Here is an 18,455-nt window from a genome sequence, read left to right as displayed (position 1 = left end):
ACAAGTGATGTCAAGTAACCCCTGTTTGCTCTATGGCCACTCCCACCATCTACTTCCCACATACAGCCTTGTGATAATCCCTTTGGTATGCTTTATATGCCACTTAATACTAGGATTTTCTCTTCCTTCGAACAGGATTCGACTTGTTTGTTTCATATTGAGAAACCCTATATCTTAATACTTATTGGCAATCCTTTTTTATGGTTTTGTAATTTTAAGTTGATACTGTAATTTGGGCCTTGGTGATTCAAGTCCTCAATGGGATCTTCTGGGTTGAAGTTTGTTGTCAGAGATGCAAGGGTCAATGTTGGTGTGGGAGGCAGAAGAGTCAACATTAGTGAAGAGTTTTCGGAATCATGTTGTGATGCTTTACCCCTGGGTTTAACTTAAGTTGAGCTGGCCATGTGAGTAGGAATCAACTACAGCATAGGCCATGGAGGTAGGGGTGCAGAAGGTGGTGCAGCCCCCCCTAAAAAAATAACGATGCTGGAATTTGAAAGCTGAATTAGCAATAAAATGTGATTAAAGTTTGATTTTATGCTTACAGACAGAGGTCAAATGTCAGGCTGTGTCTTTTGGCAATTTGCTGCTTATTCGTTTAACCTGGCGACTGGTGCTTACTTTTTTCTCTCTGACACCAAGGTGAGATAATTTTGTAAAGTGAACCCAATGACAATTTTGATGGTGTGAAAAGAAAGACTGAAGGATGTCATTTTTTTCTAACGTGTAACAAAATGTAAATACTTTTAAATGAACTGACAAATATTTAAAAATGTAGAAGCGTATAACAGAAGCACATTAATAGAATCAATACACTTTACTTGGCGATGTGCAAGTGATAAATATTTGCTGAAACACAATTTCTAACATTTTTTGTGTGCTATACAGTTTTATCAGCAAAACTGTATGTATTTGCAAATGTAGTTGTCATTTCAATAAAAGATGTTCTACCTGTAAATGACAGTGTGATATCACACCCTGCTTTAGTAATTTATTTGTGACTCTGTGCTCCAAAATGCTCCACCAGCTACATACCACTTTTTACCACTCTCCTGCTGACTGTGCGCAACTCATTTGCTACACTTGTTTTTTTGTGTGAGGCGTGTATTCTTTACAATCCTTATGACTTCAGTGGTATAACATTGTTGACATTCTGGTTGGCTAAGGTATGCACCCTGTCCAAGCAGGAACCACAATCCTAATCAGGGTAAGTAAGAAACACACTTTAAATTAACCTGTGCTCACCCATGGGTAGCTTTGCACAGAGCAGTCAGGCTTAATTTAAGAGGCAATGTGTGAAGAATTTGTGCACAGAACGCACAGTAACACAATAAAAACACCACCAAAGGACTCCACATCAGTTTAAAAAATAGAGAATATTTTTATAAATGAAACAAGACCAAAACGACAAAAATCCATCAGTAAATATCAAGATGTACATTTTTTAAAGATGACATGCATAAATAGCACTTAATAGCAAATAGAGCTCAAGGAGTTAATTGGTCGCGCTCAAGAGTCAAGAGTTCAGGCTGCCCGTGATGGAGCGCAAGCCAGCTACAGGACCCATGCCGGGTCCTTGTCGCAGCAGGAGATGCATGGATGATCCTGACGCAGTTGGGGGGGGGTTGCACAACTGCGGCGTAGCATCAGTTCCATTGAGTCAATCGCTGGATCCGAGTGCAGCATTTTCGAATGCGATGTGCTGGGTTAATCCAGGGTGGAGCAGTGATCTTCTCTATGCAGTGGCACCAATGGGTTGGTTCCAAGGCGGTGGTTCCAGAGGCGATGCAGCAGTTCCAAGTGAGTGGGATGCGCTGATCTGGTCCCTGCAACAGCATGGATGTATCAATCCCGATCTCGCAGCAGGAGATATGTCAGTTCTGATCGGCACAATGATGTTGATGTGCAGGTTCTGGCAGGTGCAGCACTTAAAACTCACTTCCAAGGGCCCTGGGCTGGATGACACTACTTGGAAGAGCAAGACTTGCAGTGAGCAAAGTCCAGGTGATGTTTTGAAGAATGAAGTGAAGTCTTTGATATCTCTGAGACTTCAGAAACAGGAGGCAAGCGAAAAGGCCCTTAGGGAGTACTTGTGTTCTGGGATATAGAGATGTAGGTCCAGTCGTTCTCACTTCCTGACACAAAGCAGCAGGCAGCAGGCCAACACAACAAAGCAGTTCAGCAAAGTAGCAGTCCCTACTGGCAGCACAGCAGTCCTTCTTCCTGGTAGAATGTCCTGAGCTCCAGAAGTGTTCTGATTTGGTGGTGTCAGAGCCTCAGTACTTATACTCAGTTGGGCCTTTGAAGTTAGCAGACTTCAAAGAGATGCTTTGAAGTGCACAAGACCTGCCTTTCCTGCCCTGGCTCCAGACTGACTCCAGGATGGTATGCAATCCTTTGTGTGGGGGCAGGAAACTGCGATCCTCCTCAGAATGACCCATCAACATGCAGATGGCTACTCAATCACACCTACCATTCCTTTGTATGTGGCTGTCTAGAGGGAATGCAGGAAGCCAGGTGTCACCCACCCCAGAAGTGTATTCCAGAGAAAGACATAAGGCACCAAATGGTTGAAGTAGGAAAATCCCAACTTTCTAAAAGTGCGATTTTCAGAACTGCAATTTAAAAACCAACTCCACCATCAGTTGTGTTTTTGAATTGTGAGTCTAGGGACAACAAATTTGGGTTTCCCATCTCTTCCCAACTGGGTATTACACTTATATAATGTCATAAGGCACCCCCAATTTTGTCCTATGGGTGAGATAGGCCTTACAGTAGTAAAAAATTAATGTAACAGTATTTCACTACCAGGACATGTAAAACTTAAAAGTACATGCCCTACTTTTTAAATACAATGCACCCTGCTCATGGGCTGTACAGGGCTTACCTTAGGGGTGACCTATATGTACTAAAAAGCAAGAATGGAGTGGCCGACTTCGGCAATGGTCATTTCCCTGGGAGGCTGGAAGGGTGGGAGCCTCTTTTGTTACTGTGGGCCGCATTTGTAACAGTGTAGCAGTATTAAAAGCACTGCAGTGAACCTTGTACATCCAACAGTTTTCAAGCAACAATAAAAGTGCCAAGATATCTCTGGTGATTAATGTATCTGCTGGGGAAAGATTTAAGTTCTGTCTAGTGGCATTTTTAACTCATCCAAGGTAGCGATGAGGGTTAATATGCCTGCTGCAAAGACTGTGTACTATGCAGATCACAGAGCAGTATTGTATGTGCATAGCTCAGTTGGTTACTGATTTTGTCACAAAGATCCTTTTGCTACTGTGCAGTTCATAAGTTACAATCGTAATCTAGGTTAGAATCTTAGATCTTTTTACCAGTCTTTCATAATACTAATTTTGCTAAAAAGGGTTTGTTTGGGTAGAAATCAATTCTTATTATTATTTTTTTTTTTTTTGAAAACCTTTATTAACAGTTCAATAAGAACAAGTATGGGCCTACAACCCCCCAGGGCCGGCCGCTAAGCAATCATAGCAAGAACGACAAGTATAAACACAGGCAGCACTTCGGGGAGCAAAATCGTACTGCTAATACTGTGAACAGCGTGAGTAGGGCACCAGGAGAAAGAGGTTTTCATTTTATGATGAAACAAAGCAGAAAGATCAGGTGACAAGCAATTTTAAAAAACAACGATCACGGTTATGCGGAGTAGTGAACGTTAGCGATTTACAGCAATCTATTCGGTCAATGGCGCAAACACAAGAACATCAGGATGGGAAAAAACATAGTATACAGTTGCGCCCGCAGTCCCCCGCCAGAACTCCCCAAGAACACCCCTAAAGTTGTGAACACATGGAACGGCAACGAGGCATAGCAAAAGGAGGTGTATCACGCTGATCTCAGAAAAAGAAAAAACAAAAAGAATCAGAGAAGAAAAAGGAGGCCATGGAAAAAAGATGAAAGAATACAGAATCCCCTCCCCCAACCCCCCACCCTGCACCTCTGCAGATGAGTACGCCCCCCCCCCCCAGCAGTGTGCCTGTCGCCCTGGAACCAGACCCGAAATGTAGGAGAATAGGGAAAAAGAAGTAGGAAAGGACCCCCACCAGACGGGGGGGTAGAGAAAGTATTTATAAACTGGAGGAGGGCCTTCATAACAGACCCCCGGCTTCTCCCTCCCGCACGGTAAGGTTCCCCTAAAGTGAACAAGGAACAGCACAAAAACAATCTTCTCAAACCACGATGGGGAGCATTATGCACCTATTGTGCCAGTAGCCATGTCAGGAGAGCACACCACCCCAAGCCCGCCCGTCCACTAGGCGACCACCCCCGAGGGGCCAGCCTCATCCCTGACCACTCTGTGGAATTCTGCCCATGCCAACCCCTCGACCCAGCACCATACCCAATGTTTCTAGGCAGAGAAATGTCCAACAACGACAGAGAAGCGACGCACACAGGCGGGGTGGAAGTCTCTGAGCATCAACACAGTCCGCCGCGTGAGGAAACAGGCTTCCCAGTGCTGCCCCAGGATCTGCACTGCACGCAAGGTTCAGGAAGGCAGAAGCAGCCAAAGCAGACATTAGTTGCTGGAGTTGTCTCTGGGTCGCAGGAGGGCATGCACGGGATGAGGCCACCACATCCCACTCAGGTCCAACGCCTCCGGGACAGATCAGGCCCTCAGAAGGTCGAGCACACTGTAGCACACTGGCCGGGGCGTCCAGTCGTGTACTAACCTCAGGGGTGGCCGCCACAGCGTCCTCCTGCGCGCAGTGTGGGTAGACTCTGTGTTCGTGCGGACAGGCGGGCCGCCACTGCCCCAACTCCGACGCCACACCATCGAGCTTACTCCCCAAGATCACGAAACCATGTACCAAGGAGGAGTGAAGAGTACCAAGAGCCTCGAGGAGGTCGCCGTACCCCAGCTCAGCTCTCTGTGATCTCGCCGCCACACTCCCAATAATCGTACGCTCACAGGCCCGCTGCGACCCAGCGGACAGGATGGTAGGCTTCATCGACCCAAGATGGCCGCCAAGTATGCCCGACCCTCACCGGGGCCGGGACCCCGGGACAAGCGTCGCGATGGCCACGTCGCGGGTGACCGGGTTCCGGGGGCAGGCAAAAAACTATCCGTGGTCACGGGCAACAGTCGTCCCCACCACGGACCAGCTCCCGTAGAAATCCGGGGGCGGCCCGCAATGATCGGGGCAGGATACGGACGGCGGCCGGGCAGCTCACCAGCAAGGCAGGGGCAGTCACCGGAGGATCTAAGATTTGCACCCCCGGTCATGCACTCGGTCAGCTACACTGGGCAGTAGAAGCGACCACGCTGAAATGTAGGCCGAGTTTGGCACCGCTCCGGTGGGCCGACTCCACCCAGTCACCACCGGCCGCTGTTGTCGCACTGCCACCCGGCCACGGCGTCCACTCGATGTCCCGGCTCCAGGGTCGCACAGGCCGTAAAGTTCCGATGCAGTTTTCTCCGACGATAGCACGGCTAGAAACCTCGGAGTCACACAGTCGGGAGCCCCTCTCCTTCAGAAACACGACCACGTAGCACAGGTTGAGGATCTCAGGCAGGATATCCGTGCGGGATACGGAGGTTCACGGAGCCGGGAGTCTACGCTGCCGTCTCGGTCGCCATCTTGGCTCCTCCCCCAATTCTTATTATTAAAATCAACCTTAACCACTGTGTTACGTTCTGAATCCTAAGTTTGTGCGATCCCAGACCTAGAACTCTTAAAAAATGCCTACCTTTATGGATGCCATGTATATCCTTCACCTTGTAGTCCCCGTTGTCTTATGTAACATTTTCTATACACTGATTTACACACGTATGATTAATTGTCTTGTGTAATGTAAAGTGCTCCAACACCGTACACTGGTATGAGAGGTGCTATAGAGCAAATGAAATACATGTTAGAGAGTGGCTATGGCGATATGAGAGGCACAGTTGGAGGGTGATAATGAGGGAATCATTGAAGAGCCCCAGTAAAGATTGCAGTATGCTGGTGCACTATAAGGTCATTATTTACTTTGCTTTAAAAAGTAATACAATTGAATATATAATAAAAAATGTGTTGTAGAATGCACCATTTTCCCCCACATTTTGTTGGAGTTAGAACACCCCACCCCTCAATCCGCCTTGTAGTGGTCAGGCTTCGTCGCTGCGCTTTCTTGCTATGTACCGTATGGGGGCTGGCTTAACAAAATTTGCCAGGGCTGCTTTGGGTTCCCAGTCGACCCTGCTAAAAAGGACTGTTTCAGCCTGGCAAATAGGTTAAATTGACATGTCGACACAGCAGTTTTAAAACTGCACACACAGGCTCTGCAGTGGTAGGCCTGAGACATGTTTAAAGGGATACTTAAGTGGGTGGCACAATGTTACGGGCCCACTAGTAGCATTTCATTTAAAGGCTCTAGGCACATGTAGTGCGTTTTACTGGGGACTTATAAGTAAATTAAATATGCCAACTAAATATGCCAATTGTGAATAAGCCAATTTTACCATGTTTTAATTAAAGAGCACATGCACTTTAGCACTGGTTAGCAGTGGTAAAGTGCCTAGATTCCTAAAGCTAGCAAAAACGAAGTCAGCAAAACAGTCAAAAATAGCAAGTCAGAAGACAAAAAGCTAGGGGAAACCGCGCCAAGGATGCCAGGTCCAACACTTACCTATTGGAGAGAGCTATGAACAGGTAATCTATTAGCCTATTGTGACAGCAAAATGTGCACATTGCCTCGTGCTTTAAAACATACTATAAGCAAAAACTCTTAAGGAAGCGTGTTATGCTTCTGAACGCAGACAGGACATGGTACAGACTAGCACTCTGCAGCAGTCATACATTGCATGCTGTAATTCATAATCATGTATAAAATATTGAAATTTGCATAAACATGAATGCTGAAGTGTGCAACTGACGCACCAAAAACATCTTGAAAATATTAATTGACAAGAAAAGATAAATCACCCGAATTTATATTCAGGCCACCCAAGTTTACCTTCCACAATTCAATGTAAATGATTATGTGTTAATATTGGCATGCCTTCCATACAGCTGAAACGTTTCTATCTGAACTCTACTGTGTTTGTGTACAAATTGGAGTAACAATGAGCGATGCGGTGTTACATGCAGATTTAGCTGTTTAAAAGCCATATTGACAGATACACAGAGAAAGTGGATCAAAGCAAATACTGACGGATGAAATGTATTGAGATGTAAAGGTCAAATAGGATTTTAGTGCCGTTTACAAAACATTAACACTTGCTGGCAACATTAACAGCTCTTGCATTTTGAGCACTGACTACAGAATTAAAAAATCTGCTGTAAGTGCAAAAACAGAAAACAAAATTGATTACTTTCGGCATACAGTGTGTCTTAAACATAAATTAATGTGTGATGATTCTATGTACTTTTGAGGTGTACAATAGTATCATGCATTACAATGTAAGTGTTCTATTTATTCGTTCTATAGGAGGTGGAGTGATACACCAAACAGCCAATAACACGAGGTGAGAGAGGAATACTCCTCTGGGCAGAGCCCAAGCCCGTTATATGTATATTTTATCTAAGGAATAGGCAATAATAGGTCATGCAGACAGCTGCACCGTCTAGCCAGAACTAAAAACAGACTTCCACGACAGTTGAAAATATAGAATAGCAGATAGACAGATCTCAACAATGGGTTGTGTGTCTACCAAATGCTCCCAGGTAACATGATAGACACCCGAGTTATCTGTGGTGTACCCTTCTCCAACCAAAATGCATCCAATTGGCAAGCTGTGGGGGAGAATAGGAGAAGTCATGCAGGGCACATACATTATAAGTCCACATTAAAAAATAAAGGGCTTCATCACTTTCCCCAGTAAATATTGAAGTATGTACCATTCTTCTTCTTGGGATTCTCTCCCACCAATTGTGAAGACTTTCCTTTCTCCTCCCCTTGAAATGTATTCCACACAAGCGTTTTGGAACCACAGCCCAACTTTTAAAATGACAAACTTTCACAACCAACTTACCTTTGATGGACATGAGTCGGCCAATTGTTTCATATAATAAAAGCATTGTGGGTAGCGCATTGTCATTCACAGACAGCACACAAATAATAATGTGAAGAAATCGAGGTTTCTGTGAATAGTTATCATTTGTGCACCACTAAATAAAGTGTTTTGATTTGTTTTAATCCTATTAAAATCTTGGTTTCCAGCACACTTCAGAACAGCAACACAAGTGCTTCATTTGTGCTTTCCTAACTTCTGAATGGATACAGTTCATTTACAGGTATTTACATTTTGTTGTGTGTTGAAAAAAAATGAGATCCCACAGCCTTTCCTTTCACACTCCCAAGATTGTCACATAATTTACTCTAAAAACTCCTCTCACTTTGCAGACAGAGAAAGAAAAGTAAACAACAATCTACATGTTAAAAGTATAAACAGCAATTTGACCGCCCTCTTTGAAGCATGGCAAATGTGACAAAATAAACGCAGAATTTAAAAACATCTTGATTATTTTTCTCAGACTTTCTCGACCTACCAGAAATGGGCTCTCTACCCACCCGTAGGTCACACCCATGGTTTGGGGAACATTGTTGTAGTTAATAGAGGCTGATCCTCTGTAGAGGAACGTCAGCAAAACAATTGCTAGGGCCACTTGGGGCAAAGGTGTATGCCCGTCACATGGACTATGAGCTATTACAAAAAGCATAGCCTCAGCTGAAAGGAAAGATGCATTGTGCTTTCACATCTCTTTCCAAAGAGTCATCATCACTTGCACAGTGGGGGCGATGGAACCAATAGTGAGAGGAGGGAAGGGAATCAAGGAGAGGGGGAGGTCTGTCCATAGGCAGTAATGAGTCTATGCTTCCTGACTGACTGAGGTACATTGCCCGAACCATCCCTTTGTGTTCCTGTAGTCTGCACCCTCTGTATTCCCTCTACAGATGATACTTAGCCAATGGAGGTGTCTAGGAAGCAGACGTCATTGCTGTGTTGCTAGGGCTGAGGGAAGGACTTCCTGTGCAGAGAAACAAGAGAAAAATCAGAACACCTGCAGGGCCTGTCAGTGGCACTAGAAATGATGCTGACTTTGCATTTGCTTGAGGGTCCAGGGGGGCTTAGCTGATGGTGCATTAATGTAAAGCGGGGGGAGCTCATGCTCCACTGCTTCCTGGCTGATGGTCTGCTAAGTATAATAAAGGACCCACTCCACAGCACACCATGTGTTAATAAGAGCCCAGTCCATAATGCGAGGGCAGAGCTCTTTGTTCAGTGAGCTGTGAGTAGGGGTGCAACTAGACTCCTACTTCAGGAGGGGAGCTAACACTTTGAACAATGGGGGGCATATTCAGAACCTGGGTCTACACATCTTGCAGGGGCTCTCTTCACTTTTGTTGTATACTGAACAATATAGGGATCATTCTTCTGGACAATATGCAGAAATTGGTGCATTTTAAAGAATACTTTGCCATTAACATTGGTCTCAATTTAATATCTTTTAGTGGTGTTTTAGGGTTCTCCATCAAGGAATTTTAGCAAAATGAATGGTGGATGCTATATTTAAATTAACATTGGGCCAGTAGGCCAAGTAGAATGTGGAGTTACAGGAACAATGAACAACAAATAGTGCATTCCAAAATGCACTGGGCCAGTTGAATTGGTCTTATCCTATTGAGAATTAAAAAATATATTTAGGCATGCTTCCACAAAGGAGATTTGTAGCAAATGTTGTAGTGTGAGCACATTTGTTTTGCCATTGTTCTGTTCATAGAACATTTCTCATCACATAATATGTTATATTAAAATGCAAGCATATTAGTAGTGAGAACTCTTTTGCTGTCCCTTAGAAGGATGCCTCATGCCCAGGCACTCACAACTCACAAAATAGTTAATCTATATTCAGTGGTACTGCATGGTAATTCAGAGCTTCATCTTCCATCAAGTATTCATTGATTTGAAGCACTTGGCTGATGCCATTGTCTGAAATGCATCTATAATTTGGAAAGATTCTGGTGTTAACAGCACTTGAGGTGCAGAAACTTAAGCATAAAGCGATAGTCAATGGTGTCTCTAACCATACAAATTAGAGTTATCTAGCGGATCAACAGGTAAACCCTGCTAATGTACATTGTTCTGATACCTGCTAGTTCTAGGCTTCATCAAAACAGTGGCAGGATCAGAAATTAACCCTAGTTCAAAAGGTCTTTGGTTCCACTCCTTTTCTTTCAGCTATACTGCGGTTTCAATGGGGTGAATTGTCATTTGTGGTGAAAGAGTGTTTGATGCCTCTTCCACTTTGGTATTTTAGTCATTTGAAGTCCATATCAGCACTTAGGGGCACATGCATTAAGCCTGCATTTTGCGATTCCCAACTAATACATTTTACAAGTTCGCCACTTGGGAATCACAAAATGCTATGCATGTAGGAATCACAAAACAATTTGTGATGCCTTAATTTTACCTAATAGCTATTCGGAAATAGCGAATCACTATCAGGTAATGTGACTCCATTCATTACTATGGGCCTACATGCCCATAGGAATAAATGGTATTGCATTTGCTAATTGTGATTACCAAATTGGTAATTGCAAATAGCGAATGCATATCCAAGGGTGCCCCGGGGCCTAAGGCCCCACTGAAGCACCCCACAAAAAAAGGTACGTGTGCACATGTAAAGCACACACATGCCCTAAGAGTATGGGTGCCCTACATGCACTTTGAAAAATGCTTTTTTGTGCATTTTTCAATGCATGAACATATTACCATCAACTTGAAGTTGATGGTAATTACCGTTTCCTAAATGCACAGTTCGCATTTAGGAAAGGCTACATGCATCGGCATTAGAGAAACGCAAATTGTAGTTTCCTAAATGCATTAGCAATTTAGGTAATCACAAATAATTGCGATTACCTAAATTCCGAATGCCAAAACCTACATGCACAGGAAAAGGCCTTTTGCCATTTGCAATGGGCCGATTCTACAAATCGGCCCGTTTGCGAACTGGAATAGGTTTGATGCATGTGCCCCTTTGAACCACTAACGCGTTTCTCTTTCTTACTCTTTGTGTCTGTCTGAGTATCTTTCTTGTCAACTTAAAATGTCTCTTGGTCTTTGTTATTTTCTCTGGGTCCCTATTTCCAGTCTTCTTTCAGTCGATCTGTTTCGCTCTCTCTCTCTCAATCACTCTAAATCTCCCTGTCAGTGCCTCTTTCTCACATCGCTCTCTTAGGTCCTCCATGTTAGTTTCTGCAGAGCGACAGCATGGAAAATGAGTTATTCAGGAGACTTTGAATATCAATATGCAATCTCTATCATCCTACACCACCAAACAGTCCTCAGTTCTCTGCCACAAAGTGCATCATCCTCTTGTCCCAGAGCAGCAAACCCTTCTGCATGCTTCAAGTCTCTCCTCTGTTCCTCATCCTTCAACCCTTAGCACTTCTTCTCCCCTCATCCATCTCCCCATAGCGATTGGCCTACTTATACAGTATCCTTCAGATCTACCATCTGAGATCTTTCTTCTTCACTTAGCCATGCACAACCTTTCGCTGTCCACATCCTTTACCCTTACACGATTTCATCTTCCACTAAAATCCCTTCGACTAGTCTCTCATCTGAACTTCCTCCAACCTTATTCTCCACTGGAAACTTTTCATCTATCTCCCATCTGCCTTCTCCCGCAGACCTGCGCCACATGGCATTGCACGGCCTGGTATAAACAATCCTGGTAAAGGGGATCTCTTGGGTGAGCTGCAAGTGTTTTTAACATCAAAAGCAGATCGTACAAAGTCAGAAAGTTGTTCACCCAACCGGAGGAAATGCTTGCCACCAGATGCTCACCATGTTCCCTGCTACCAGTCCTTTGACAGCTGCATAGGTTTTTTGTCAGGCGGGACTCCTAGCCACAGAGTTTGTCAGGGGCTGGCCACCTCTTTGGCAATGCTGATCCAGAAGCATGGGAATTGGAATGTTTTTAAAGTCGCCACAGGCATACGATTTAATGAAGTGCCTTTCAAAACGTTTTATGCCAAGCCATCCTTGAGGTAAAAATAGTTTGGTAAACCCCTCCTTGCCACCTCCCATAATGTAACCTGCTAAAATGTTTAACAATGAACAGTGATTACTGTAGAAGTTACACATTAGAAATGTAGGGCACATGACTGGACTAAATCAAAGTTAGAAGAACAAACTTTATAGTCTCTGGTAGAATACCCACTCCACCCTCAAAACATCTAAAAGGCTGGGATGCCACAGCATTGCCACATGCATCAGCAAGGCCAGGCTGCCAACTCCAGCGAAATGAATGGATTCTTTTTTTTCATTTCACAAATATGTAAGGTTGCTTGCTACAGCAGATTTTGCAGAAAGCAAAACAAAGCTGGGTAGAATGCTTGAATTCTATCAGTCACTTGTAATTACTTGGGACCCTGTTCCAGTCCGTCTATTTCGGCCTCAGCAGTGGGATGCAGCTTGAGCCATAAAGTACATTGAGCATAAGACCCAGGTCAGGCACACCCATTGCTCTTTGAGTGTCACACCGGAGAAAGAAAAAAGTGATGAATGGAATGCTTGAATTATCCTTAGCCACTGGGAATTATTCAGAGCTGCATTCTAGTCAACCGTTTTGTGCCCACCACGTCACCTCATGAGGATCCAGCGATATGAAAATCGGCCTTGGTCCTGCTTCAAGTTTGCGTCACTGCAAATGATGTGTGCTGTCCTTAACTAAGTGATATCCATTTTATCAATCTCAGAAGAATGAAAGTTTGAGACAGCCCTATTGGAATTTAACATTTCTGCAGGTTGTGTGTAGATGTCTGCAGATGGCACAATAATGTTATATATCACTACCGATATACAGTTGCCTATAATGAGTATTAAACAGAATCGAGCATTCTTTTTTCCTTGATGTCAAAGTGCAATATATCCTTTGTGCAGTTTATGCCTAATTAGTGTCGCCCAATATCGATGCCTTCACTGCACCGTGAAAACATAAGACAAAATGCTATTTAAATATATATGCTATACTTTACTATACTCGGGTAACTTTATAGACTTTTTGGAAAGCAAAATTCTTCTGGCATAACATTGTCCATCTTTAACTGCCATTTGATGGACACTTAGTCTAGCTCTTTCGTTAGAGTGAAAGTGTCGCTGGGTACCCCTGCTGTTATTTGTTGGTGGGTGTGGGCTGAGACAATTGCAGTTTTGACACAATTTCACCTGTTCACTTTAAATAGCCAGTCACAACTCTTCCTCGTGCTGTATAATGATAGCACGCATTTGTATTTTCCGAAACAGGAAGCCAGCGGCGACTGTCGAAGCAATGAGGAAACACTGGGGACTGTCGGGGTTGCCACTGTCCTCACAGGAATGCTTTACTGTTATGGCTGGTGGTCAGGTCAGAAGCTCCAGTCCAGAACACCCAGCCCAGGAAACGTACAGGAAGGGGAGGGAAATGGGGGTGGCGGGCTAAATCCCGCTCAGCCCAACAGTAGTTTCCCTCCTGGCTGTGAGACCAATTGGCTTGCTTGTCCTACCCACTGAAAACAGCTAGAGATGCCAGCTGAGCTTGTGGTGCCCAATGCTCGAGGTTTTAGATGATCATGTCTGACCCAGAAGAGGAAGCATTGGAACTCTGGAAGTCTCCCCTTCCGGGTCGCCGGCCCACCAGGGATAAAAGGAGTACTGCAGCCCTTCATTTGCTGCCTTGGTTGTTATGGGCAGGCCAATGGTGGGCCTGAGGCTGCAGATGAGGAGGTCTTGCTAGGAAGGTGGAGCTCCATGCTCAGCCTACTCCTGGTCTCTAATGCCCCCAACTCTAAACGAAGACCAGCCGCTGGTAGGATACAGGAGTGGGCGCCTTTCTGCATCTGTTTACCCGGCTCACAGACATAGAGAAGTTGTTATTATGTCCACGGATGCAGTAAAAGCATTAGCAAGTCTGGCGTTAATGAGCTAATGTATGCAAAAAACATTTGTTCATGCGCGTGTTAGCACGTCAAAGCTGATGCTGGGCTTGCCAATGCTTTTTAAATGAGTCGCGGCTGTTTATCCAATGGGCAATCCACCGAGCTTCTCTTAGATTTTTGTGTCACTTAGGAACACAACGTAACGAGACATAAACCTAGAAAAGTACCCTCTATCCTGTGATTCATTGGCTAAAAGCGAAGAAATAAATGCTCATGGGCAGTGTTTATGTTGATATTTTGCAGAGAAAAAGCTAGATGAGGTAAATTGCACTGGTTGGCATTAAATTGTTTTCAAACGAAACAATCTAAACTTTGTGTTGAAATATAAAATGAACAAAAATTGCCAATATTAATTTGCACCTACATATTTTTCTTACACAATTATTTTAAAGTGGCTGATTGTTCCCACATTGCCACCTTTTATTGTGTAATTCATAACATCATAATTTTTTACGAATTCCTTTTTTTGTGGGCCTAAATTCGACTCTTTTTACAAATGAAACTTAAAAAAACTGTTTTGCACCGTGACTGTTTTGGTATTCAATTTGTTAAAAGAGTTACACTTGGGAATACAAAATATGGGATTTTATTGCTGCCTTGTACATGTTCGCAAACTACACTGAATTATATTACATTTTGACAACAAAATGCCCATTTTACTGAGCATTGTAAGGGGAAAACATAAAGGTACTAAATAACTGACGAATTTTGGGGCATATTTACAAGAGCTAACACCACCACAGCGTCACGTTTTTTGACATTGTGGTGGAGTTAGGGGCTTCACCTTATTTACAAGGAGCTTAATTTTCCCTCGTCGTCGTCTGTCAAAAATCCCCCCTTACAGACCCCACCCCCACACTCTTACCTTAATGTGGCTTAATGCTGCCTTGTAAATAAGGCACTCTTTCACGCTATATTTAGCGTGAAAAGGGGTGGGCAATGGGTGTTACGGTGGGCATTCTCCTGCAACACCCTTTGATTTTGACACTGTCCCATATTTACAAGAGTGGTGTAAATGTGGGGCAGTGCAAAAAATCGAGACCAGGGAAAACCTGGTCTTAATAGTGCGCAACAAGGAGAAATGCTTTATTTGTCCTCATTTTTGCTGTTTTTTTGGGTGCTGCATTGTGCAGCACACATAAAAGCAGCAAAAAGCCATGCATAATTGTTTATGTACAGGAAGGTGTCCCTTCCTGCACCTAAACAAGACGAGTGCCATTTTAAGATTGTTTATGTGCAGTAAGGGACATCTTCCTGCACATAAACAATCATTCCCCATAACGTAGGCAGGCAGCCTTGCACTATGGTGCAAGGTTCCTGCGTTGGTGCTAGGCAGTTGAAATCAGCGCCAGCACAGGGGAAAACGCAGGGCTGCTCTGTATTGTTGTAAATACGGTGCAGCCTTACGTTTCAGAAGTGGCGGAGCGCGGCGTTAAGCCAAGAAGGCTAACGCTGTGCTCCATCACTTCTTTGCAAATATGCCCCTATGTTCCTTTCTGCATAGAGCGCCAAGTGCAGCATTTACCGCTTGAAGATGCCTGCGCACCACCCAGTGCAATTTTTCCTCTTCTGTCATTGTTTTTATCCATTACAATCCTGTATTTAGCACACTTACTTTCTCCCTATGCAAAACAAAAATGACAATAATCATTTACATTTTTTATATCTAATCTCACATCAAGGGTTAACAACATATGTCAGAGTGTAATCTGGTTTTACAACGCAAGAAAAAAAAGGCTTTCGACTCCGCACTGTGAATAATTATAGCATCGCTCCTGCAGAGATTATGAACAGATGGGAAGCCTTGCTGCATTAAATGCCACATAGCACCTTGACCAAGCAATTACTTTTAGGCAGAACCAGCCCAAACTGCAATACCTGCCACTCATTTTAGAGACATCTGGCTTTTCAGAAAGCAACCCAGATCCCCTTGGGGTGGTGTCAAATGAAAAGGTACCACTGCTCTTGCCAACAATACTTACAAGTGCTTTATCAAAACCGAAATGCATCATAAAATGCAGGCTTTAATGGTCTTCTCAGAGGTACATATTTTAATTTCAAATTGTGCTTTAAAGGGCAAATGGAATGTAATATCTCATTAAAAAGGGATTTACTTTGCTTTTAGAAAAAGTGGAAAGCATGCTGGTAAATAATGACCAAATTGTGGCCTTCACTTCTGCCCTAACTAAGAATACATTTAATGACCAATAATTGTATCACAAAACATTATTTGCTTGTTTTAGGAAATAAATGTTGCCTTTATCCCAAATCCAATTACACATATTTGATGAATTAATAAAAAACATCTTCTAAATTGAAGTCCAAAATTGCGACTGTTGCACAAAATATTATACTTTACTGGTGACTTTTACATCTGGAAAGTTGGGGCTTAATGTAAATGGGGTTTGATCACAGGGACCCATTTACTGAAGGATAATGCAAACCATTATCTTGCTCAAAGAATAAACTATGTTGACCCATTTGTGTAAGAATTTTTTTTTTTCTTTTTCAGAAACGTGCAATGTTCAGCCCTTTGTGCAATGTATGCATTGTGTAGATTATTGTGTACATTACTTGAAACTTTTTATATTTCTATGTATTGGTTACTTAACCCCATTTAAAAAGCCTTTATTAATAAATCTAAAATGTATGTGTTTGTAGGGGTAGGGGAAGAATGATGCTTGTGATGATTTCATATATTACCCTCCTAGAGAACATAGGCGTGTAGATTGGACTTGCATTTCCTTTGGCAAATCATGAACATTTTATAAACTTGCCCACCGAAGGATGATTTTAATTAGGAAGGTGTCAATAAATTTGAATTACCTTTGTTCCCAGTGTGCACTGCACAACTACCATAAGCGTGGCAGTACAGAATCTTTGCCATTGACAGACTGCATTGTGTTAGACCTGCCAGCCTTAGGGTGGTCTTCCCCCAAACATTTTGCCTTCACCCCTCTTATTTTTGTTGATTTCATTTTTGTTGACATTGGGACTCTGTGCACTTTACTTGACCACTGCTAAACAGTGCTACAGTGCTGTGTCCCCTAAATAGTATAGGATTGGCTTATAACCAATTGGCACATTTAATTTACTTGTGAGTCCCCGGTAAATGGGTACCCCATGTACCCAGGGCCTGTAAACTAAATGCTACTAGTGGGCATGCAGCACTGATTATGCCACCACTCAAGTAGCATCGCAAGCTCTGCAACTTCTTTGGAACCAGCTGGTGCGTGATGCATCTTTGATGCAGGACTTTGCATCACAAGCCCTTCATCGACGGCATCAGCAACAATGAGAGAGATCCATGCACTGCAGCCATGCAGCTTCCCGGAACCATTCCTGTGTGATGCGTCTCCACCCTAGAACTTAGCAGCGCCTTGGCTTCGCGACGCATCTTTGATTCAGGATCAAGCAATGGTCCACAACCAGGATTTAAGGTACTATTTTTCAGTGGGCCTAACTTGGTCCCTGTATCTGGCCTGTACTCCATCGCGATCAACCTGAACTTGTGACTTTGTCCCGGTCATGTGCAACCATATAACCGCAGTTGGCTGTTTGTGCTTTTTGCCACTATATTGACTTAAGTCTTTAAATTTGCATACCACTGGTTCTACTGAATTGATGTTTGCCTTTTTGGTCTTAAATTATTTGTTATATGTTACTAAATTTTCTTAATTGGTGTGAGAGTTTTCTTGTGTAGTGTTCTATTGTATTACTGTTTTACTTACCACATATATACTTTACACAATGCCTATGAATTAAGCCTGACTACTCTGTGCCAAGCTACCAGAGGGTTGAGCACAGGTTAATTTGGGGTTTGCTTGTGACTTCACCCTGACAAGGATTGTGGTTGCTGCTTGAGAAGGGTTCCAACTCCTCAACTAGTAACCCAATTTCTTACACACACCATGTTTTGTTCTGATAAAAACCTCGCACAGTAGAGATAAAATAACTCAAATGGCTCTACAATGCCATCACATATCCACTTGCTACTGTGAGTGATTCTCAAATTAAATTGTAGCCACTAAAGTGAACTGAGCTGCCGTCTATGAACTAATAACTGAAGCCCTTTTTTATGAGGGCCTACTCTGCCGTTGCATCACTTTTTTGTAACGGTGCGGTGGCGTAAAAAATGCGCCACACTGCGCCCTGTTTACAACGTGATGCATCTAGAACATTGTTTCTCCAAAGGATATTTATTTGTCAGATAATCACAATGTCACATTCAGTCTATTTCAGATTACCTATACCTTTTAGATTTTGTTTGCTGGTTAATTTTCAAGATTTTAATATTTCACATTTGTCTCAAATCTTGTTTCCTTGTGTATCATACATAATTTTGCTTAATCCTTGACAGATTTTTCCCCAACTTCTTTACAGAGCTGCAGTATAAGAACTATTCATGAAGTGCAACTGGAGTGGAACTCTAAGTAAAACTGTGGGTATTCCAAAGTCTCATGCGGGAAGATTATAAAAGCCCAACTGCCTGGAAACTAATTGCTGGCTTTAAAACATGACAGCCTTTGGTG

Source organism: Triturus cristatus, chromosome 5_1, assembly GCF_964204655.1.
Source record: "Triturus cristatus chromosome 5_1, aTriCri1.1, whole genome shotgun sequence".
NCBI lineage: Eukaryota > Metazoa > Chordata > Amphibia > Caudata > Salamandridae > Triturus > Triturus cristatus.
This window is presented reverse-complemented; position numbering follows the sequence as displayed.